The 25,177-nt window shown below is 46.3% G+C and overlaps 1 protein-coding gene across 2 annotated transcripts in view; it reads right to left on the reverse strand.

Annotated features, from left to right (window-relative positions):
- LOC126545015 (uncharacterized) overlaps positions 1–25,177 on the reverse strand; it is a 466,980-nt gene that overhangs the window by 152,560 nt on the left and 289,243 nt on the right. Inside the window, exon 1 of one of the 2 annotated variants that reach the window (XM_055061793.2) lies at positions 4,182–6,607. The exons of the other annotated variant lie outside the window; for it this stretch is intronic. The gene's annotated coding sequence lies outside the window, so the exon portion shown is untranslated. Of the gene's footprint in view, positions 1–4,181; positions 6,608–25,177 lie in introns of those variants that run through there. 2 annotated transcript variants of the gene reach the window in all.

A 25,177-nucleotide genomic window follows, 5' to 3' on the forward strand; every position in this document is an offset into this window, starting at 1 on the left:
CCGCTTTCGTGACCTCCCGCGCCGCTCACAGACGCACTGCATTATCGGTCGTGAAGGAGGAGAATTCAGTCTGCTAAGCAGTTCGATTTGTTCCCGCCAGGCAGTAATTTCTGAACGCGCTCCGAAGTTTCGCGATAGTCAACATAGAAAGCAAAAATGGCCGCCTCCCGGAGCGGCGCGCGCGTTTCGAAAAATCGCAGATCTACATGTTATCGATGTGATCGATCCATGTTATCGATGGATCGAGCATCAGCGAGTCTGAGGATGCTGCCTTTTCGTCGGACTTCGAATCTGATAGCGACGACGGCGCAGACAAGCCTTGAACTTCGGCGGCCGCAGCCCGGCACGCCCAACTGTAGTGCTTGCAGTTAAATATTTGTAGCGGAATACCTGTTCACTCAAGATTTTTTCGGAGATAGTGCCTATTAAAGGGCAATACATATTTTATATCTCATAATTTTCGGTACACATTTTTCTTTGCAGATACGAGCGTGTCCTTAAAACATTGTTCAATTTTATCACACAATCTTGAGTCTAGCAATTTATATATCTTTTATGACATGCATCTCGTTAATAAAGCTAGCATACGTGAATACTGCATTCATTGTGCTTTTTGTTTATGTATTACATAAAATATCGGGTGCAGCTGTTCCTTCAGAAAAAAAGATCTGGTGCAACCTACACAAAACTATTTTCCCCATGGAAGGTAAAGAGTTAAGAGCTTTGTACCAGGCACTGAGTTGTCTGTTGACCACTCAAAAACGCGCCTATATAGCGGGCAGTCTGGAAGCACAGGCACTTGGTTTGCATTTTGCTGGGCTACCTGTTTGAAATAGCTCTCGTTGCATTGTGCCAAACGCTTTGTTCGATCATCGTTTCTTCACGCACTCGCACAAAACTCGGAACTAAGAACGCTAAGTTAGCGAGCAACGCTGAAGACTGATCGAGACTCGCTGTAGGCTTTTGGTATACATAAAATTTGTACTAAGTTTATCACAAGACAAAAAAAAAAAACACTGATTACAACCCGACATCCTTCAAGATGACAGCGTTGACAACCACAAAGGTAAGGAAACACGGCGAAATGTTTCGTAGCAAATATCTAATACGGACGGTTATCACAAATACTTTCCCAAAATCTTTCCCACTGCCACAATCGTCAGCTTCGTGAAACCTTTTTCACAACGTGCTATCGTCGCGTGAAATCCAACACTAGACTTAACCCCTGTTTTGCTTCCCGCGCACACATGAAGACTGCGGCGCCTTCAGCGCCTGGAATCAGTCGAGTGCTCTTGACGTATACCACTCGATTGAGTGTGCATGACCAAATTTCGGTTGCCCCCTGGGCGGCAAATATACGCATTTGGAGGAAAATCAAAACAACAGATTGGTCCACAGGAACACGAAGGCTTCAAATGATCAGTAGTGGTTCAACAAAAGGTGTCTCTGAAAGGACAAATTCGATAAGGAGACATCTTCGTCAGGGTGCCGAACTTGTTGTCCTGACGGAGACAAATTCCTGACTTTATGTTCGTACGCAAGGAAGCAGGCATCATTTTGCCGTTGACTAGACTGAGCAAAAACGCTTGATTTCAATTTTCCAAGGCAACGCTACCTTTATACAGGGAATTTTTTTTTATGAATGATTCCACAGATATTCTATGAAATGGCAATCAGCGTAGCGTACATATGAGTTGTGCAGATGAGTTGGAAGGTGATGTGGACACAGTTTGGCGGTAAAAATGTGAGGTGAAAGGACTAATAAATAAATACTTGTTAATTAGCCCCTTATTAGACATTTGGAATAGTTTTTATGGCAAATTATGGGAGAATCACATATTTTATAGCACGGCCTCTTCTAAAACCTTAAAGATCATGCCTTATTTGGGATAACAGAATTTCAACGTTCAATGAAGCCATAGCAAAACCACGTGCGCCATGAAAGCAGAATATAGGCAGCTCGGCTATCATATCGGACGGAATTTCCCCGTGTCGAAGTAGGTGACGAACTTTGAATAATCGCACGCCGCGACAGTTATTGATACGACACATCGCAGCAGATGATTACCGCGAAAAACGTGCAGTATCAGTATCTGCCGCGACCTTTAGTTTGAAATTTTTTTGTGCTTTTCATCATGGGGCGTTTGATAACTGGGCTGGCTGCCTTTCCTGCGCCCGCGGCGTACTCGGTTTTGATATCGCTTGGACTGATGCGAGCCTCGAAATATGATGGAAATTTCAAATTAAGGGCGACTATCGAGATAAAAAATAAACTGACTAACACCGCTAGCGATCCGCTCCGCTCAGCTTTCACACGCTCACGCATTGCACAGAACTGCGTAGATTTCGTTTTTTTTTTTTTTTTTGATAAGTGGGTTTTCGCGAGATGCTAGCGATGCGCTGTCAGCTCGGCCAAGAAGCCAAGTAGAACGCGCTTTCACCGCTCCGTTCAATCGCCTCTGTAAGCGGAACTCGGGAAGCGACCGTCGTAGCAGCGTTGAGCGTTGCGCGCAAGCTCACTATGGCGTTCCCCTTAAGTGGACGTGCGAGCACTGCTAGCATATGCCAGTCCGAGCGGAGCGGACCATAAACGCTCAGCTAACACACCAATGAACTATATATATATACAGTTAAAGGCAAAAGCTGCACATGAAGGATGCCGCAGCGAAAAGCCTGTGTGTCATTTAAGCCACGTGACAGCGCTCCATTTTAACGGCCCCTTTCAATCGATTCCGGCGATTTTCGTTCCCGCTTCGTTTTTATCGCTGATCCCTGCGATAAAGGCGGCGTGGCAACTTGACCAGCCAATGACCAAGGGCGAAAAGTACGAAATTAGGTAAGCGTAACGAATTTATCAGCTCTATAGAGCACACTCGAACGTGCGTTTGCAACTCGGCACGACGGCGCTTGCCCTTTGCTCCGCAGCAGGATTGTGTTCCGCGGCAAAAAAAAAAAGAAAAAAATTCGACAGACATGCAAGAGCCGCTGAATGAGCTCGGCGGACGGCCTCGTGTCGCGAGAATGCGGGCCTATAACTATCGCGTGAACCATGTTAATTCGGTGGTTCGGGAAGTCCGCCACTCACACTGCAATAGCGAACACAAGCATACGTTAACAGCCAGAAGCAAGGCTTTACGAACGAAGCTACTGTATACCTGCAGCGGACGACTCGCATCGGTATGTGACGTCCTGCTGCTGCGCAAGGGGTCACGGGTTCGCTTGCCGGCCGCTGCGTTAAGGTGTGAGAGTGTTTTGCGACGAAAAGCTATGGCAGTGTACTTTGGATGCATGGTAAATAACCCCCGGTAGTGAATTCTAATCTGGAGCGCCGCTATACGGCGTCGCTTGCACACAGTATACGTATTTGGACGTCACAGACACGCAGCTACCGTGGAATGCGGTGCAAACGACGGGGTGAGCTTGCAACCACAATGCGCTCAGTTGTTGCCAGTAGTCATGGCAGCATAAGTCACCTTATATGCCACCGAATATTCCGCGGTTAGGAGACCAGCGCTAACACGCAATACGTTTGCGTTCACCTTTCTGGGCGATGAGCGCATAACTATCCAAATGTAAGTGCAACCAAATTTTTGTTTAAATTACTTTCGCGTTCCTTGTTCATTTCATTGCCTCCGCCACAAGCTTGCCAAAGATTGTAAACCTACTGAACGTTTTACACGCAAACACTGGTGCCATAACGAGCACTTGGCTCCCTGCAGGGGCGAGCTTACGCTGTGGTTACTATAAGTTTTAAGTGTAATCATATTATCAGCAGCAATAAACCTGCAGGAAAACCCGAATTTGCTGAAAGCCTACTATGCTGCGCTAGATATTGAGCACAGATGCTCGGAGGCGCTCATACCGCTCGAAACGCAAGATTGAAGTAGTACTAACTGGTAGATCCGAGGCCCTCCACGATAGGATATAGATCCCTTAGGGCACGCCGCGATAACCTGTCTTTATCAGCGCAATGTTTTATTTATTACATATAATAGCGCTAAAGAAAGCGCCGCAGTCTTTCACACCAGCAGCAGCTTTGGCACTTTGCCAACGTGGACAGCCACCCTCGTATGCAGCCCGTACTGCGCGTTCGGAGAACTTTCTTCCCAAGTGCCTCCGATACTGCCTTGTTCTTTCTTTTTTCGCCATTAATTGTAGAAACATCGACGAACACAACTTACTTTTTTGCCCCCTTTTTTTTTATCCTTGACCGAAGAACGACAAACAGTTCAGCGCCGACGTCTGCTCCCGGGACGACGCAGCACCAGAAAAACAATGTCCAGTTGTCAGGTGAAGGAACTTTGCGAGGAAAACGCAGACCTAAGCGAATGCGAGCGAGAGCAGATAGCAAAGTCACAGTTCTGGGAAGGCTCGCAGGTCCCAACCAGGTCGCGCTTGGCAATGGGAAATAGAAGCGTTCTCGAAGCTTCGCAGCCGTTCACAAGAGCGCGAGCTTGGGCACGCGAATGCTACTACACCCGACGCGAGCTCGCACTTGCGCCTTCGTCTTCTTTGCCAGACAAGATGCGTCGGAACGAGCCTAGAACCGCCCTTTCGGCCAGTTTAACAGCGTTTGAAGACCGCGCACTCGTGGGGGTCACGGGCCCGAAAACGTAGGCTGGGGAAATTGGCACATGCATCGTGGTGACATCACAGATACCGAAGAGCCGATGTCTTATCGCCACCCACGATGACACACACACGCACAGTCTTCGTGGTTGATAATCCGGTTTCCTCTCGAAAAAGGGAGAGAGGCAATGCAACATTCACTCTCGCTGTCAGCGAAAGCTAAAACGCGTTTCAAGTTCACTCATGTGCCACGAATATGAAGAAAACGCGTGCAATCTGCCGCAGCAATAGGCTGCAGAAGCTGTCCAATAATTAAAAGAAAACTTGGTTCTCCGGCTAGTCACAGTCCTTCTTACACTGATCCGATCTATGATGACTAAGGAAAGGAATTTATTTGCCGAGCTTATCGTTTTTATAGAGAACGCACGATTCTTCCAGATGATTCGCGCCGGCTTCCTTTATGACCATGAAATTGTGCTTAAAGCTGCACAGATAAGTACGCACGACTCGATTCACGCATCGCTGAATCCTTCGTAAGTTATTCCAATGTCTCGGCGCTGTCCCATTGGTCGCTGCCCCTAAGAACGGAAATGAGTCGAAGTACTACATAGACGTTGGCAAATTTCAGTCGACATTCTGAAGAGTCCGACACGCGAAACACGCTTCACCACGGCGCAGTATACCTGCTCACAAGGTTCCGATGCACTTCTTCGCGGCGCCTCGCTCGAAGGTCCCCGCCGCGCGCACAACACGGTAAGAGTGGAAGGAAATCCCCATCGACCGTCCTCGCGCTTTCACGTAAGATATCCGTGAGTCAACCAACCCCTCGTACGACGAAAACGCAGAGGAGGAGGCACACCGGCGTTCTCACAAGGGCGGCTACGTCGACGTCTCACGTCGCGACTCCACGGAGAGCGGCGTCGCAGTCGGCGGCCACGGCTGTGCTTTCGTGCAGCGCGCCGGCGATGATCCGTAGCGGCAGCGCGAGCTCCGGCTGCTGCTGCTGCTGCTGCGCTTTTCAACCCTGCTGCGCTCGCGTCGCTGGCCGAAAGAGGAATGTTTTGCTCTCGCATCGCCGCTGCTGCCGTGTGTGAGTGCGTGCGTTTGTGCGTTCGCGAGCGTTCGGAGCGCTAACCGCGGGAGTGCCGGCAACAGGTGTTCCGTTCATCACACCCTCACGACGAAGCTGCGCGCGGAGTCGCCGCCGCGCCGGGGGCGTTTGAAGGGCGCGGCGAGAAAGGCGGAAGAAGCGAGAGGGAGAGGAGAGGTGAAAGCAAAAAAAAAAATTTACAGACAGAATGACAGACACGCACAGCGAAGAAGATATGTTGCCATTTCAAGAGAAATGCGAGAAAACGACGAAATGATGAAGGACGAGCGTAACGAGCCTCGTGTAACCACAATAAATTAAATAGCCCGCGGACGCAGAATGCCAGAAAGAGAGGGTAAAGGAAAATGGAAGGACCGAGGGGTCGACTCAGCGTCACAAAGGAGAGGCGAAGGTGCTCCGTTTGGCGACTCAATTGTAATGTCACACGCCCGCTGCTTGCTGCTGCTGCCCGCATTCCCTTCTTCAGCAGCCTCGCGAGTGATTGGGGGCTTTAACAACGCGTTCTTTTCTTTCCCCCTTTTGTGTGTGCGCGTGTTTTTCCGCAGCTGTTACACGTCTCTCGCGCCTCACTGGTGGTGGATCGCGGGCACGGGAAGGAAGCGCTGCGGCAGATGACGGGTTGCGTTGTTACGACTTTTTTTTATTATTTTTTCTGTAAATTGCCCTGCTAGTTGCCCGCGTCTCAATCGTCTCCTATAACTGAGTTTTTATGGGCGAGCGCGTGTTACTCAATGTGGCAAAGAATGCGGCCTCGGTGTCTGTGATAAAGGTAGGGCCGTGCCTTGTGAAAATGAATTAAGACAGTCTATAGGGCAGACTGCCTGTAGACTTATAGACTACCTTACCGTTCTATATAGAATTGACCAAGTTTTATAAAAGAATAACTAAATAAAACTATAGACTGCCTATAAAGCAGCCTGTATTAATCTTCTATACACATTCGAATAGACAAAGGTCGATAAAAAGTGTGAAGCCGCAAGTTCCTACACTGCATATAGACCATTCTGTAGAAAATCTATTGACCTTACGCATATGTGTTTATAGAGTTTAAAAAATACAACCTAACAATTTTTGGAAGAGGTGACTATAAATATGCAAATAAATTCCCTTCGTCCCAGATTCAAGCGTGGAACCTTTTCGGTCTGAGAAAACTACATATGATTGCGTCATTAAGAACTTGCTTTGAGGATGGAACAAAGAAGAGTGAACAACTTTAAGCAACAACCTTTCAAAATCAATTTGGACGTGCAATATACCTGGCTCATTTCACTGATTAGGCAAACAGCGCGAAGAAGGTGACATCTGCCAAAGAAAGTCACCAGTGCCCGCGCTGTGGCTTTTGACAGCAAGTAGAGAACGTGTATACGAATCCGAACAGCCTAAAGGTTGCCGATACCGACTTCAAGTAGAGTGCTATGATCCCCTATAGACTTGCTCTTTTGACTATTCAAAGCTTACAGGTTGTCATCGACAAATTTTACAAACACGCGTATATCAGTTCGGTGTATTGCTGTCCACAGATTTAAAGGGGGTTGCTTTCACGAGAGCTACAGACGGTATGCAGAAATAAACCCACGCGATATATCTACAGACATTCAACAAACTGCTAGGCTTCTGTAGAATTTCCGTGTACTGTATAAACAAATTTTTGCGAGCACTTGACGGGCAATGACATTACGCGGCATACCTTTGCCACAAAGCTTTACTCGCAGTCAAAGTGTCACATACAGGAGAAAATAATAATAGTAATACTAAAGTGCGAATAATTATAGCTTATAGCTAACACGATGAAGTATTATTTTATACGATTAATCTTTCGCGATAATTTATTGTCCTAGATCCCTCGCCAATTTTCCACGTAAACAGGGAAAAGGAGATTTTGCGAACGAATCGGTGCTCAAGCTCGTACAATATTAATTTATCATGCGATTTCGAGAAGTGTAGTCCTTCAGTCATTCAGAGTTGCCACAGGGGCGCATGCATACGCTATCACGATCGCAAATACCTGCCATTTACAGCGTTTATCCTATTCAACGGTCGTAGGGTTCACAGCCACGTGTACGGGCGAAGGAAGAGAACAGTTTGCTTGCGACGAGCTGCCGTCTTTCTTCACCGAACTCATTGGCTTTAGCGTCAGGCATTGTCTAGATAAATGTCCTTGAACTTTCTGCCTGTGTGAGTAAGTACGCGTGACGCACTGCTGTCTCTCTTTGTCGCACCTGATTTCTGTACTTCAGGTACTTAGAAAAAAAAGGGGGCGGGGGGGGGGGGAGAGACAGAGAAACGTTCGGCAGAGGCACTTACGCGTGGGCATAAGAGAACATTATTGTCCCCTTGGTGAAATGTTTTCAATTAATGCTTTCGGCATGCATTAAAGCTTTTTTTCTGTCGATTCGGCGTGTGAATTTCCACAGATCGGAAACATTCGAACCATTTTGCTGCACAACGATGAATGTTATTTCAAGCTATGCGATCCTCTATGACTAATGCTAGGTCTGTCGTGATTATGCTAACTTCTCTTGTAATAATGCCTTAATATTTATTTATTTATTTATTTATTTATTTACAGGATACCCACATACCTTTTACCTTGAGTAGAGCTTGTTGCTGGGCGAGTTGGCTGAGATATAATGAATACATTGTTGCCCTAACAGAAGACTAAAGACTTGGGAAGAAAAGTAGGAAATGATAGGTCGCGGGCTGATAATGTATATAAATCAGTGTTGTAAATCAGTAATGTAAATCCGCGCTCGAACTATCTATCGTTCCCTACTTATCTTCCCAAGGCTTTATTTTTTCTGTGAGCGCAACAATGTATTCATTAAATGCCTTTCTAACTTGAGGGATGTATATGTCTCCCGTGTAATCTACGCGTCGTGACGGTTGTGGTGGTGTCCGCGGTGGTGGGATGAGGTCGACTGAGAGGACCGTTGCCTTGCGATTGGTGGAGAGCAAGTGGTGGTGCCGAAGAGCAAGCGACGCGCGGGAGGGCAGCGCGCTAATTTTCTTTTCTTTTTTCTTTTTGAGAATAAGTTTTGGCAGAGACATTTAAGACGTGTCGGAATCCGAAATCATTACACCGTTTGTAGAACTCGAAACGTCAAGAACGCGCCGACTTTATACGCTCACGACGTGGCGCCACCTCCTCCCGATTGGCTGCGCCCGCACGTGCCCATTGACGTAAGCACTAGGCCACACCTTTAGACAGCCAGAACCGTGGCGTCGGTGAAGCGTGCTCTTCTTGCGGCCCCGGAGGTCCGGGTTCAATCATCAACCAGAGCGAAATGTGCCAAATTTTCTTTACAAAGCCATTAGTTTACTTTGTTTACGGGAACCTCCCCGAGAAATGTGACGTCGATCCGAGCATTTCTTGACGTTACTTATTTTTTTTATGTTTTTTTTTAGTCTTTGCGCCATCGGCCATTTTTGATACCATCGCTAGATCGCGCCGCCGCCGCCGGATTTTCGCGTAATGGGGCACACAATGCTTTCGCATTAAATGTTCAGGTCACTTATCGGCCTCTTGTTTCCTAACTCGACTTGCCTCGCTCCTGTGCGGCACTTGACGCCTCGAGCGCGCCGAGATGACGAGCACCAAGCGAGTGATCGAGCAGCGCGCAACGTTAAAGTGTCGCAAGAGAGGGAAGCACGCGCGCGCTAGCTGCGACCTTGACGGCGGCATCTCGTTCGCAGAGGGGGACAAACCACGGAGAAAACAAGTGCGCATTTGCCGCTATATTGCGGCAATTCCTACAGGTTATGATACGGCGATATCCGCTGCCAGATATAATATATATATGTACAGCCGTGCATCTGCCGCTGCGCGGTTATATCGAGAAAGAACAAAAGCAAAACACGAGAGGACGCGAGGTCACCGCCGGTGCCAAACATCGCCGCGGTTGCGTATAGGCAGGCGTTTTTAACTATCAACACCGGCACTTACGCGAACCTAACCACCATCCATCGTTATAGAAGGTGTTGGAAGAGCGCGAGAAATACGAAGGAGGGAGACGAGAAAAACACCACACGACGAAATCACACGATGTCAGACCTCGTTGTTATTTCTTTTCGCTGCTCCTACACATTTTAAAACGAACAGACCAATGTCGCACCCTTCTTTACGCAAGATCCCTACCGCGCTAGTCTTTTTTGATGAGTGCCGGGGACATCGGTTGTTATAAAAGGGAATATAGACAGTCGGTAGAGTGTCTACAGAATCCATTTTGTCGTCTTATTGACCTTTCTTTTTGGCTATATAGGGTACACAGCTGTGTGTAACAAAAAGTCGCGAGGTCTATTTCATTTTGCGAATAGTGACTCGATAGGCTTCGGAACAGGTTGTCTGCACTGACTCTATGCGGCATTAGCGTAAGAAAAAGCGTCAAAATACTGATATCTCACCAGTCTGTTTTTCACACTTTACAGGCTTCACAGAAAAAGGTCGATACACTTTCTGCAGAGTGGATCAACCATTATCTAATAAATAGCTAGGGTTCCACTGAAACAATGCCATGCTTGTTTTCACCATCATCGTTATCATTGTTGTTGCGACTGTACACTCATCGAAAATTGCCAAAGGCAATACCGCCCCCGCTATACCAGGGTCCGTACTTAGTAAAGTTCCATTTCATTTTCAATTCATCTTACGCCGCGCGGCGTGGCTAATGTCAGCGTTAAAAATAATGCCGCGGCGTCCGAGGAACCTACGAACCAACGACGAAACCAGTGAAGGCAAATTAAATACATTGCTAGAAAATAGGACCGCAGCTTTTCAGTGATTCGGCATTCGCCAACCGCTGTCTCGCACCAAACATACGAGATCTGAACTAGAAAATTTCCTAAAGTAATCGCTACATCTGTTTATCTGGCGCACCCGATTAAGCTTCCCTTTCTCACAATACAGTTTCTGAAATGCTCGGGTCAATCTGGGCAGTATAGACCGCAGCAACCGTTCAATTACTATATAAACAAGCGCAGGATCACGTGTCCAAAGATACGTACGAAAAGGGAGGGCCTGCTCACCAGCAGCGAGCTCACCGCCCAAAGGGCAATGGTGCAGCACGCGTGCGAAGTGGCCAGGCTCAGTGGAGCCCTGGAATAGGGGCACACCCGTGCTGAAGAGCCAGGCAGCAAGCGCAAGACGGCTCACCGCTAAACCCCTTGATAGCATCAATAAAGTTTTTTTCTCTCTCTCTCTCTCTCTCTCTCTCTCTCACTCGACGACCACGAGCATTCGCAGCCACACAGCCAGCGTAACGAGGAGTGCCGGCTGCAAAGCGATCGTTCCGGGCTGCTGCTCCCTTCACCATTTCAACTGCGCCGCGCCTCCAAAATTCAGTGGATCTCAGGACCTCTCACACCAAGGCCGCGCGAAGACAGCGCACACCAAGCCACAGGCATTCAAGGCTCGCGCTCTCACGCACCCGCTTAGCTCTGGCATGCGCGGCGGATCACGTGACCTTCTCCAAAACGAGGTGCGCGGGTCGCGTATGCGCTCGGCCGGCTGGGAAGCGCGGCAGCGGCGACAGCGCGAAAACACTCCCAGAGACCGCATGATTTCCATCGCAATAAAACACACGGATGATGCGCACAAAGGCAACGGAAGCAGTGAAGTAATAACGGGACAATTAAGCACGCCAGCGCTAGAAACGGAAGAAAATTTGATGTGCTGGTGACATTTTCCGACTATGTTTTATTAGTTTCGTATCTTCCTTTCACAAAGCTAGGAGCTGTGGATTATTGCGAGCAATTAAAAAAAAGAGCGATAATCTCAATCTTTGTGAGCAATAGTTACCTGCTTTGCAATGGAGCGGCAGCGCAATGAAAGAGGGAGCTCCTAAAAAATAAATAAACTACTATGGGTTGTGTGGAGACGCTGTGCAGCAGCAGCTGTTATAGCAAGTGCCGAACGCAGCAGCGTCCGCAAAAGCACGTTTCCTTTGCCAGCACAACCACTGCGCGAGTACGGAAGTGAGTCGCTTGGCGTCAAGCGCTCATCTCGACGTTCGCGTATGTTTCAAGAAACTGTAAGCCCATCTCGCAAATTTAGTGCCGGCATAGTTCTACGTACAGCTGGCACTGAATGAACACATAAAACGAAAGCAATCGGGCCAACGGTCGATTGTGCCGAATTTTCCCCCGTCGTTATTTCGAAAGATCGTGCAACAGCAGCAACGAAACACGACCGCACCTGCGCGGCAGTGGCATAGAACACGCGCGCAGCGCGTGATTGCTCGCATTGTGTCCCATGCATGATTGCGTGACTCAGTGGTATAATGGCAGACGGTAAAGCGCTCGAGGAAATATTATTGTAGGTCAACAGGAACAGGAATACTATTTTTATTTGCAGACAGACAGACAGACAGACAGATATACATACATACAGACAGACAGACAGACAGACAGACAGACAGACAGACAGACAGACATGCATGCATGCATGCATACATACATACATACATACATACATACATACATACATACATACATACATACATACATACATACAGACAGACAGACAGACAGACAGACAGACAGACAGACAGACGTATTTGACTTGAGATGTCGTCATGGGCCCAGATTTATTAATACCCTTAGATAGTCACACATTTGTAGGTTCGCTGTTTCGCGTTCTGCGCCGAAGTCGCAAAACGCGGGATTTCGTGCATTCCGTTCCCACGTCGGCGCGGTTGGGAGTTGACCCTACGCACGACAGCGAACAAAAATAGAGTAAAGCCCGCCAGTAGAGGGCAAATCGAATCAACCATGTATGCTTAGACACCGTGACTACAGTAATATTGTTGCACTTGTCTTTGACAGTTTCGATTGATACTAAAACACGTACAAAGCTCCTGGGGCTCCATTGTTACGCTCGAGGCTGTATACGCGTGTACACGCCCAGATAAAATGCACTAAAAAGCTCAGAAATTAACAAAAACCGCATGCGTTCTGTCTTAAGGCACGCGCAGCGCGTTTACTTTCCTAAGCATTGTTTCTATGAGTTTCAACATTTGTAATTACACATCGCAGGATTGCATTCTCTGGGATGTCAACTCATTGCGGTCACACAGAGATTATGTAGTGGTGATTTATAACTACGAAGGGGCGGGTTAAATTCCCAGCTGTCTACTGGCGTCATAAATGGATATGGGCGGAATGGAAGAACTGAGACAGAGACAGAGAGAGAGAGATCAATATGCAGTGTCAGGATTCGGGGCTCAATCCCATCGGTCGTGATCCGTTGTCAAGATTGGAGTCGGGCATGAATTAGAAGGTAGCTGGCCCATGCCGTCGTCCAACTTATCCACGCTGAGGACGTTGATGAAGGGAAGGACTGCTTCTCATCGAGAACGAGGAATATGGGTTTATTTACAGTATTTATATCAGTCTAACATCACTGTTTGAGAAAGTACATCAGTCTAACATGACTGCTTGAGAGAGAGTGTCCTGAGCAGCCGCACAACAGCGGTTTTTAAACACTCGGTCCTCTCCCGATACAAGGTGATGCGAACGTTCGTTTCGTCATCGCAAACTAGCCGCCTCCCCGCAGGACGGTCTACACACACAAATGCACACACGTGCGAAGGTCCGGAACCGACGTCAGAGGGGCCCCGTAGAATTCGGAGCCGTTCCGAGTAGCGCGTTGTCTTGCGTCTTGGTCGGTGCATGGAAAGCAGCGCCAAACGGCGTTCCCGAGGCAACTCGCGCACCCGTAGCAGATCAGGTCCGCGTTGGGGAGTTTGGGAACAATAGTTGGCCCGCCGAACTCATTCCGTCATAACGGCAATGAGGCTGGAGGTTGGCGGCGGTTTCAGCACAAAGCCTGCTTCACCGAACGCATCCTAGCTGAAGCGACGGAGTGTGGGGGATGCGCGTCTTGTTCCCCGACACAAAGTCGATTTAGTCACGCTGTGGCTAGAGGTTGGCGGCGATGCTCCCGAGATGTTGCTTCCCAAGTCGCAACTGGGTGGCAAACTTGCACTGCAGCTGGCCGTTCTTAACAGGAGATCCCACGCACTGTGGGAATCGATGTAAGCGAGACTTTGTCTGCTGTTTTTGTTGATTGATGTTATTTGTCGGTGACGTTGCGGGCATACGACAGTCATCACGTGATGTGAAATGTTAGTTTCCGTGCACCACTCGTGTTTGTTCTTGCTCCGCTCGACGCTTTTGCGAGCCTCCGTCTCCTCGGCACTAAGTGCGAGCTTCGGCGCCATTCTGGGTTGTAGCGTTGTAGCTCACCAAACTGCCTCCTCTCTCTCTCTATTCCCTCGCTAACTTTCTCGCCACCTCCTTCGTCTACCGCCGTTGCTGTTGCGGGTGAGCACGGAGACAAGCGTGGCAGCTGCTGCACTGCATTTATGGGGGGTCACGCCTGCTGACGGCGTTCAGAGGTTATTGTGCACATGCGATGCGGCGTAATGTCGACACGAGCTTCTCGGGTCGCTTTCCTTTGTGCCACACTCCTGTCGTGTATTATCGCGATAGCGTTGAGGGTGCCGTGTCTATATGCCCGCGTCGCAGAAAATCCGCAGAAATCATTCTGATCAACAACCAGGCAGGCCCTCAACGTGGCTCATACCTTGTCCTGCATTCTTTACAAAGGCATTCCTCCGAATTTCGTGAATGACAGCTCATAAACAAATTTCATGAAACGAAACACCGACAGCGCATGCCTTTTGTGTTTTTGTGACCGTATCCAGCTTTTCTGGACATGAGGGTTTAGTTCGCGTGAGTGCCACCACGTGGCGTATTAACCTTAAACTTTTCAAACTTCCCGCGGTGACGCGTGATGACGTCAACCAAACAAAATAAAATTAAAAAAATAAAAGCTATCCCTGCGCATTGAACTTCGCCACAATGCTTGTGCCGCCGGCGTTATCAGTGTTCTTGATCAAGCGTATTCGCTCGTCGCCTCGAAATTGCTCGTCATCCTAAGAGCGTTTAGTCGCGACGAGCAATGGTTGATTCTGGGCTTCTGATGCGGTTCTTTTCTTTTTCATTTTATTTTTCTTTTTTTTTTCATTCTACGGAGTAAGGAAGCTAGCCTAATCGTCAGGAGCACTTCGGGGCAGCCTTTCTTCAGTCGGCACACATTGTTAACGCCCGAACATCGCACAGCGTCTACTAGAGACGCCGTCGTGGACGGATTTTGATTTTCCCCTATCGAATTCATTAAGGTGCACACAATTATTTCACTAGCGACTTTGCAATGCGCACTCATGGGCACTCATTTACCACCGCAGCTGTAAATCTAGATGTGCTTAAGTATTAAGACATATACATGGAAAAGTTGGTTTTTCACCTTGACACAAAAGTCACGATACAAGAGTTGAGCAAACTGTCCCTGTGTCGTCGCAGGGTGTGAGACCGGGTTAGTTGGTGTTCTATGCTAAAGTTACTAGCGCAAGAGAGGACACGGGACACTAAAGAGGCGACAAGGATAAGCGCAAACATCCAACTGGGCCCTTGTCTTTGTAGCGTCTTTAGTGTTCCCTGTCCCCTCTTGCGCTAGTCACTTCAATTTGTGTCGTCGTCCGTTAGCATGCTATGGCCGAAGCTGCTCGCAATATTGCGTCACATTTACGGGCCACCAGGCCAGGTACACCCTTGGGTACGACATATACAGTACTTGCAGTTAGTTTCCAAAGTAGTCTCCTATAGCGGTTATCCACGTGCGTGAAGCAAGAACGATATTTAAAATTATTGTGCAGTAATATATGCGGGATGTGTATGTTGTCCACATTCTCTACCATGTTGCCGTTCCGCCTTTATTATAAAGCCGCAATGTAGACTAGCAGCTATCGAACGCCATAAAGGCTATCCACATACTCAAAGACCTCGCGCAGAACTCCTGACACTTAGTTGTATTCAAGAGTTGTGCGACTGCACAGGACACCCTTAACGAATGTTACATAACACGTTATGAGGTTTTACTTGCCAAAACCACGATTTAATTATGATGCACGCCGTAGTGGAGGATTCGGGAATAATTTAGACCACTTGGGATTTTTTTACGTGCGCCTAAACCTAAGTACGCGGGTTTTCGCATTTCATACCCATTGAAATACGGCTGCCGTGGTTGGGATTTGATCCCAATACCTCGTGATTAGCAGCCGAACCCAATAAAAGCTAAGCAACTACGGAGGGGAAGGAATGTTGGCAGTAGGAGGAAGGTGACAGCCGGCACGTGAGACAATTTTTTCCCATCCTCATTGCGCGAGAATCGGTACCATCTGTCGAAGAATGACACCGTAGAATGCACTGTATTCAATGTGATGGAGTCCGCGTCCAATATTTCAGACCCGAATCGTACTGTAACTACTGACGACCAGGCATCTCGCTAATACGTGCAGTCGCTTGACAGCTGCCGAGCGCTGGCGTCGGCCACAGGACCTACTTGACTTTTGTTCAACACTTGCCGACATTCTCGCCTTATTTCGCACCATTGCGTTTCAACTGAACTGCTTCAACAGCCAATTTATTTGCGCCAAAATTTGGCCACCCTGTCAACGTTATGGTTTCTTATATAAAAGTCATCTTTTATATTTAGGCTAATGCTGTCCTGAAATTTCTTGCTGTTTCACCTTTCCCGAAATTCCTGCTTTTTTGTCGGCCCTTGTTCATATTTTGGAGGATTTTTAGTAGACGTGAAAACCATTGCGTGGCCCCCTGACCAAGCTGCTCGAAAAGTCATTTTATATCCCTGAGGTCTTGTGCAAGCTTCTGCCTTCTTGCCGTCCATCAACCTCCTGGTTTCCCTGTCAACTGTATCCCATTTTGACGACTCCAATCCCACGGAAGTTGGCAACGATATAATGTCCACGGGATTAAAGCCAGTTAAATGAATTCTACTGTGGATACGACAGCCGCTTTTGCTCACTGTGAATGGAAATATTGCGTTAATGAACGCCATTCCTAAGCATTTAAATTGACAGTGAAAAAATTATGCGAATCCCATGTATGTGCGAATCGATGTAAGCAAAGCTTTCTGTGTTTGTTGTCATTGTCACACGTAATCTCCACAGAGTAGAGAGGCACTCTCTAATGAAATGCTGTTAATGTTTGCCTGATTACGCCTGCCATTGTAATGCAAATAAACGGGCCTTCAACTCTTTTTCTCAGAAATAAACGCTGAATGAAATGCTGGCGTGATTCTAAACAAGATCAACAAGCGCCGTAGTGCTCGATCTTATGACGTCCATATTCGTAAGCTTATATTCGTGAATTGTTTCTTTTTTGGCGGGGGGGAGGGGCGATGTGCTCTTGTACCTTAGAAATGTCCCTTGGACGTCTCTTATGTGCTCGTTCGTATTCTCAAGTACGCAATGAAAACTCTCACCGCTGCAACTTCATGATGTCCTGGTGGCAGGCCACCATGGCGTGTCGCGCAAGTATGACTACGCTGATTCATTTGGGTTGACATATACTATATTGTGCGTCATACTTCGCCACATTCATTTTTCAAACTATGCCAGAGCTCGAAAAGAGCGGCCAACTCACTAGGTCCCTTTCCTCTGTTTACTTCCGCAAAATGTGTGTTTATCGCTGTGGTTACCAAATACGCCCAGCAGTATGGTACGACTCAAGTCTTTCTGGCGGCTGAACAACTGAAGTCGCAGGCTTTATTCAACATGGCGTCGACGTTCAATATGGCTATCCTCAATTACTTTTCGTGGACTTCGCTCCCCGCCTTCTGTCCAGTGTCATCTCTTACACTACTCGCTCCTGCTAGACACAACACAAACACGCAACGACCTTAATGAAGTATCAATTACACGCTAGTTGACACGCTGTCGATGTATACTTCCGCTGAGCACCGGGATTGGACCGTGGTCCTGTCTATGGTGACATTGTCCGTCTCCAGCCTCACTCAACAACACCGCTCGTTACTCATCACTTTTTTTTTTTTTTTTGTCGGCAAGAGCATAGTGTATTTCCTCTGAATGTGCTTTCGGCTTTAGGCGTGACCTTGCACGCCCGCTTATTCTGTTACGTTGACGGCGACCGTTGTCGTCAGGCTGCCACCTCATTCTGAGCTTCGCAGTCACCAGAGAGCACAGAAAGCTGTCTTCACAAACAAGCCACCGGGATTCGAGCCCATTTCCCAAATGCTCCATCTTGCATTTGGGAAATGGGCACGCTAACCATTACGCTACCACCTGCCTCCACCAATTTCTCTTTATCTATCTGCTTTCCCACTCCACGTTTTTGCCGCAGACGCAGGCAGAACGGATGCACAAACGAAAAAAAAAAGATTGCTTGAGCCGCCAGCTGACCCATGACCTTAACTTTGGCAGGTGATTCTCATTGGAGCGCATGTAGGCTTGCGGCTGCGTGCAGATTGTGGGTCGTCTTAGCTTTATTGTAAATTTGCTTTCACCGACTCTTTTCAGCTAGAACTCAGATGCCAGACAAAAATGATACCTACCGTTGAACATTTCTTTCTTATTTTCTTGATTTCAACAAAAAACGCTCACTTACAAAAATAGTGATTTTTTTAAGAAATGGCATAAGGATACTATATTTCGAGGTCATGTCGTTGTGTAAATACGGGCCGGCACCACGTATCGACGAAAGGGCATCACAGTGCCGATGCACGCGGCAGGTTACTGAAGAAAACAGGAAACGACTGTTTTTCAGTTCTCGCAACATATTGTACACAGAACACAAGGCACCCACCACCATTACATTTTATTTTTGACAACTGCGACACACAATGGCGGACTGATATACTTCCTAAAGGGCTTTCATTTTATTTTTTCATCGGAGAACCGGAAGCACAGGTTGCGTCGCGCCTATACCGCAGCCACGTACTATGGCCGCACTCCTTTTCCTCTAACAATGTGGCCCCCGGCGGCTTCACGCGCTCCCGTAGGTGGCGGATTGGACTGTCACCCCAGTAGTTTAAATACACAACCTCTTTGCATAGAAACGACGGCATGATCGTTAACATATCGTTGGCTTGGATATGTTTGGCACGAGGCCCAAGACCCTGTCTTCTAACACGTTCTTATGTTTGCGTTCGCGTCTCTGTCTTGAAGGGACGCGCATCGTAACATGCTACAATGGTGCTTGCGTTGGGCGTATGTAAGGCGAAAAATGCGGTTCTAAAATGTCTGTTCACTAACTTTTGCAGTAAACCCATGTTTATAGTATTCGCGCAGTATAATAGTAGTATAGTAAGTCACGAGTACGGCATCCGTAACCGCAAGCGTCACGTTACGGTCGTAACTGGTCGGGACAGCGTAGTTGTAATCCACAGAGCCTGCCACTAAGGAATACGTGGCTAGCCATGGCTGATGAATAAGTAATTGCGAAGATTGGTTTTCAGTAAAGGTTTGTTAGCAAGAACGACGGGAGCTTATACTGTCGCAAAGGACGGATGCTGGGCGGTGACTCCAATCATTTACTCGGCACATCACACATCTACCCTGGAATTCAACTGGTTTCGCCAACTCTTGCTTATATTGTCTCGCCTCTAAGCTGCGACTTCGCCTGCCACCCAGGCCCCAGCTTTTCCTCTTTGTCCCCCGCTTCTTTCCCAATCTGCTGAGACGTGCTTCCACTGATGCTTGCTCCTCCTTTTTCTCAATAAATGAAGGCATTCGTCCATGCATTCCTAAGTTGCTGCAGAAAATAGCGTGTCTTTATCTCCATAACCACACTGTCTCTCACCTGGACTCTCCCATCGCAAAACAAAGTTGCTGTGTTCCAAATGGCTGGACGTCACATGTACAATTTTCTAGGAATGGCCAGTAGCACGGCGGGCAATATTCGGTGGGTGACGAGACAGTATATAGAACACTTTCTCTGCCATATCCACACTCAGTGCTCTGCTTCGTGAGCTACTATTAGCCGCTACGACGAAGTACGAAATGAAAAAAACCTAGATGGGCTGGACGCGGGCAGTTCTTTTTGGATTCGTGAAGCGTCGATTTAAAATAATAATATTTCTTATCTAAGCCTAAATGACAGATATATAGGCGAGGTGAGTTACGGTAGCTAGTTGGCTTGGACTAACGACGCTCTTCACGCAGCACTTTCGTCTTATCCGTGTTTGCGAACGGGAATGAAAGACAGGAGGGTAACACGCCTTCTTGAAATGAAACATTCGGAATAACCCTTTGTTTGGCGGTTGGACATATGCCGAGGGTCCCCGATACGAACAATCTACAAGTCTGTATCACCTTGTAAAGGGGAACTCAGATGAAACGTTGTCAAACGAATAGGCTTTTAATTATCGTAAGTATATCTTTATTGAAATTCCTTACCATGAGGTGAAAGCCGACTAATAAGCATTTACATTTTCTGTGTTATTAAAACATCCTGTTATTAAAAGGTTGCTGTGCTTTACAGCCCCCTAAATTAAAACGGAAGGTATGGAAGTAAAATAGTGCGGTAAATGTGCAAACGCAGACGCAAGAAAAGGCCTAGTCCATTTCCCAGTATTCACTCAATGAAGATGGAGCACTCTCACGTTGTAGTAATGTCAAGAACAAAACACTTCCAAGAGAGTCAGTCACGAATGTTACTCATTATAAGATGAGCTTGCGTTGGAAAAGAAAATAACACTCAAAGATAACGATGGCTGCGCGCAAAGTGCTTCCTCTGATTCCGATCTACGGATCAAGGCGTCGGTTCGTCAGATTGGAATGCTCGTACATCGCAGCGCAATCTCGGGTCGGCAAATGTGATGGAGAATGTACGCCAGTATTCACTTAATAATAATAATAGTAATAATAATAATAATAATAATAATAATAATAATAATAATAATAATAATAATAATACTTTTATTGCCAATAATCAAATCAGTACATTCATGCAGGCCTGCCAAAGCCTTTGAAGGCTTGAGCGGCAGTGCCTTGCAGGCAGCAAAACCATACACGGTACATTGATATACCAGTTATAAGCAGCGAACTCAAGTATAGAACACCAAAAAAGGTTATTAGTATTTATACAGTGTCTATGAAAAGAAATTTCATTGAGCATAATGAAACACAGGAGTACAGCAATGCGTGTGAACGAAAATTACCGTGAGAGGATGCATAACCATATACCAGACTGACCGTCATGGTGCAAAGGAATGGCACAACCACATGCACAAAACACAAGCAGTAACGGTAAATAGATGGAACAAGTACGCCTTTACGAACAGACACGCCTTAGCAGTCTCTTTAACTTATATTTCGTTTTGGCACAAAATGTGCTGTGCGGTAATTTATTGAAATAGGTGGGCACATAATGGGCCCGAGCTCTAGTGCCGTACCTTGTGGAACAACGTGGCCTCCAAAAGGGGTCCCTGGGCCTTAAGCATCGGGAAGCTGTGTATGGAACTAGGAATTGACTGCACCAGAAGTGTTTCAAAACAACCGTTTGCATTAAAAGATCATTGAAATTCGGCATCGAAAGTACTTTGAAACGGTCTGTGTCAGCATTCAGGTTCAGATCATAAGATATGTTTTTTAAGAGGGAGTGCAGTATCGCATTTATTCTGTTGTGCCAGCGGACAGCACAGTGCCCGTAAATTGTTATTCCATACCGGAGTAGACTGTAGCCTAAAGCATGTGTTATAGTTTTCCTTACTGATAAGGGCATGTAGTATCTTATATTGTACAGTAGACAGGATACGGCGCGAACCTTTTTACAAACGTAAGCAAGGTGACTGTTCCAAGAAAGGTCGCTATCAAGATATAAACCAAGATATTTTACAACAGGTGAGTACTTTAAAGGTCTACAAGAACAAGCTGAACAATCTGAAGAATGCAAAACAAGAGGATAGTCAAGGGCTACCCTCCTTAAAGGATTACGGAAGCAGATTAATTGCGTCTTAGATACATTTATAGTAATTATGTTGTTTTGAAACCAATCCATAGTTTTTGTGGCAGTAGACTGTAAAGAAGCAATCGCATCATAGTAGCTGTGGGCGGTAGTTACGATCATCGTATCATCGGCGTATTGATAAAGAGAAACGGGTATCACGCTAGAGAGGTCATTTACAAAAATATTAAATAATAATGGGCTGAGTATAGATCCCTGCGGAACTCCAGCATTAATAATAGAGAATGCACTATGAACTTCCCCAACTGAGACGACCTGACGCCTACCCCGAAGGAAATTTGCTAACAACGACCAGAAAGCACCCCGAAATCCTAACAAGAAAAGCTTATTTAACAGCAGACCATGATGAACACTGTCAAAAGCCTTGCTACAATCAAGAAGGAGTGCACAAGCAACTTTGTTATTATCGAAAGCTATATTCAACTGATCGGATAAATCTTCCAGAAGGGTTTGAGTGCTTTTGCCGGGTCGGAAACCATACTGACTAGGCGACAAAATGCTGTGGGCGTCCAGAAAGCTTGCCATTGTTAACAATAAGTGTTTTTCAAGTATTTGAGCGATAGAAGGCAGAATTGAAATGGGGCGAAGCCTTGCTACAATCAAGAAGGAGTGCACAAGCAACTTTGTTATTATCGAAAGCTATATTCAACTGATCGGATAAATCTTCCAGAAGGGTTTGAGTGCTTTTGCCGGGTCGGAAACCATACTGACTAGGCGACAAAATGCTGTGGGCGTCCAGAAAGCTTGTCATTGTTAACAATAAGTGTTTTTCAAGTATTTGAGCGATAGAAGGCAGAATTGAAATGGGGCGATAGTTTCCAATTTTATTACGTGCACCGCTTTTATAAAGAGGTATAACCTTCGCAGTTTTCAGTTTTACAGGAATTTCACCACTTGAAATTATGCGATTAAGTAGGGTTAGCAAAACTTCTTGGATGTATTCATATGTTCTGCGCAACTCATTAATGGAAATGCCATCAATTCCAGGAGATTTATTACATTTTAAATTGAATATAATCGATCTTAGCTCTTCCTGAGAAATTGAAGGCAGATATGCCGATTCTCTAATGCTGTGACGCAAAGTACAAGAATCTACCTGCAGGTTTGCGTTTCTCATTACACGAGAGAAGTGATTATTAAACTCATCAGAAATATTCTGTCTGCCGCTGGATAAATTGGAAGGAAAATAATTCATTATATCAGCTCGCGTATTAGTGCCTCTAAAGCTGGTAATTAACGACCATGTTTTCTTACTGCTGTAACTAGCGGCTTTAAATTTGTCTCGAAAATGTATTCGCTTTGCGGAGCGGATCATGGCAGTAACTTTGTTTCTGAGCAGCTTAAATTGGGCCCGTAAGTCTGCACAATTCGGGGCACGCTTGCATTGGGCCCACAGTAAGTGTTTCTCTTTTATTGCTGCGAGTATGACAGACGACATCCACTTGTTATCCACGTTACGTTATCCAGCACTTCACGCACGCAATCTGATAAGATAACGCTCTTTTGCTATTGAATCCGTCCAACATGCTGGATATTAGAAACACATGCAGGCGCATCTTGAGCTAACTGATAACTTTGGGACTGAGGTTAGACGCTAAAAAGAAGCCCCCTCCCCCCCCCCCCTAAAAGAAAGAATACAGTTGCTCTCAATATCTACGGAAACATAGTCCGAGTGGTATAGAAAGGGCCCCCAACACTGCACAGCGGTGCCGATTGACATACAGGAAATTCAAGAGCGAACCACTTTACAATTACTGGTATTTATGAAACCAGCATATCGTGGTTCAATGTAGCCCTGTAGTCCAGGGGCCAGTTCCACCATGGGTACTGTGTCGGAGCTCATATTTCATGTCAGCATTAATTGTCACAAAATCTAAACATTTTTTCTTTAGATCTTCACATTAGACAGCCAAAATACATGCAGCGAAACCCTCACCTTAATATTTCAGTACTTTTCGTTCTTACGTACATATCCGTGCTGATCCATATGTTACAAAGTGCTGAAGATGTACCCAATGCTTTCCTCCAGGAAGCTGTTTTTATTCCTTATGATGCCAGGAAACCGAGTCTGATGCCACCAACGCTCAGAAACCTAATCGGGAGCGCGCACAATGTTCTCGCATACCTTGTGGGATGTACCGTAGCGCTGAGGTGCTTCCTGTATAATGTATGACAATCGGTTGTAAAGACAGACGTGCAAGGTTGGGCCATGTGCTTAAGCTCATGAAGTTGATTTGTATCAAGATAACCTGTCCAAGCATTCACACTTACTTTATAAGAAGTCTACAGCACCAGCAATATGCCGGCTGCTTTTAACTGCACCAAACAAAACTATTCGAACGATACAAACAATGTTAACTTCATTTTATCATTCAAGTGTTCAGATTGGTAACCTCTAGATGCGGATTAAGTTGAGAAGTTATTGGCGTAATTAAGAAAGCTACGTTAATTAAATTTTCAGTAATCGTTCTTACGTGGTTAAAGAAAATGAGCAGTTTGGAGCCCGTCCTCGAGATTATGCAGCCAAGTGAACAAATTTCGACTAAACATGCTTCTGTAAGAGCCATGCGAACAAAAATTTTCCAAGTAAGCACTCTTGGAAGACGTAACTGCCGCAGAAAAAGAACATCTGTAAAGTCACAGAAAGAACAGCACTTCACGACGGGACATAAAGGAGGAACCACACACAAACTGCGCTAACTTTAAGCGCTGTTCTTTATGGGATAATGAAGCAACTAGCCCGTCAGTCATTCCTTCCAAACCTGTAAAGTCAACCTGACCACATCTAGCCTTTTGTGATGCTGTCATCAATAGTATGGCCCCGTGAACATGTTCTCCATGGCCACATATTCGCGTTCCATTTTTATTCACGCTGCTTTCTCGAAGGCAAGCACCTCAAAGTTTTAGTGTCAATACGGCAGTGAACGTGTGCCGCCGAAAGCTTGCTTGGTCGCGGAAGCGATGCATGACGGAATGATGGGGCAGATTTAGCGTGTCGTTGGCATCAAGACAATGCGCTGCCGCCGAGGGAAAGAAGATAACGAAAGTGAACAGCTCGGTAGCAGCGCACGGAGCCGTGCCGATGGTGGCGGTGCCATCATGACAAAATCTGAGGTGGTCTGCTGACTGCTGAGGCGTTCTTTCTTTTAATCTTTTATTCCTTTTTTTTACAACAAGTCGTTAAGAGTATGCTTTAACTCGGGCCCAACTCCGACGCGGCCTATTCACATAGATGAAAAACGCCGAAACGATTTTCTGAGGTAACCCCTGGGCCGATTTTAATGAATTTTGCTGGGTTGGGGAGAGAAAGGTAAATTCTAGTGACTATTGGAAGCGGAATTTCTATTTAGGGCTTGAATTCTGGTAAAAGATTTTCAAAAATTCGAAAGTGCGAAAAATACAGAAGCACGAAGCTTACAAATTAATAACTCCGCATCAAGAACTGATATCGTGGTTCTGTAAACAGCATCCTTTAGACAATTCAAAGCGGACAAATCCAATATGCCGATTTATATCTTACGTGAAGTCGTTACGTTGTGAACAAGGTTTGTGGAAAAGCTGTATTTCCATATTACTATTTTTTTTAGATTTATGCGTAATATATCAATTTTGTCTGCTTTAGTGTGCTGTTAGATGCAATGTAAAGAATTGTGA

Source organism: Dermacentor andersoni, chromosome 3 (genome assembly GCF_023375885.2).
Source record: "Dermacentor andersoni chromosome 3, qqDerAnde1_hic_scaffold, whole genome shotgun sequence".
Taxonomy (NCBI): Eukaryota; Metazoa; Arthropoda; class Arachnida; order Ixodida; family Ixodidae; genus Dermacentor; species Dermacentor andersoni.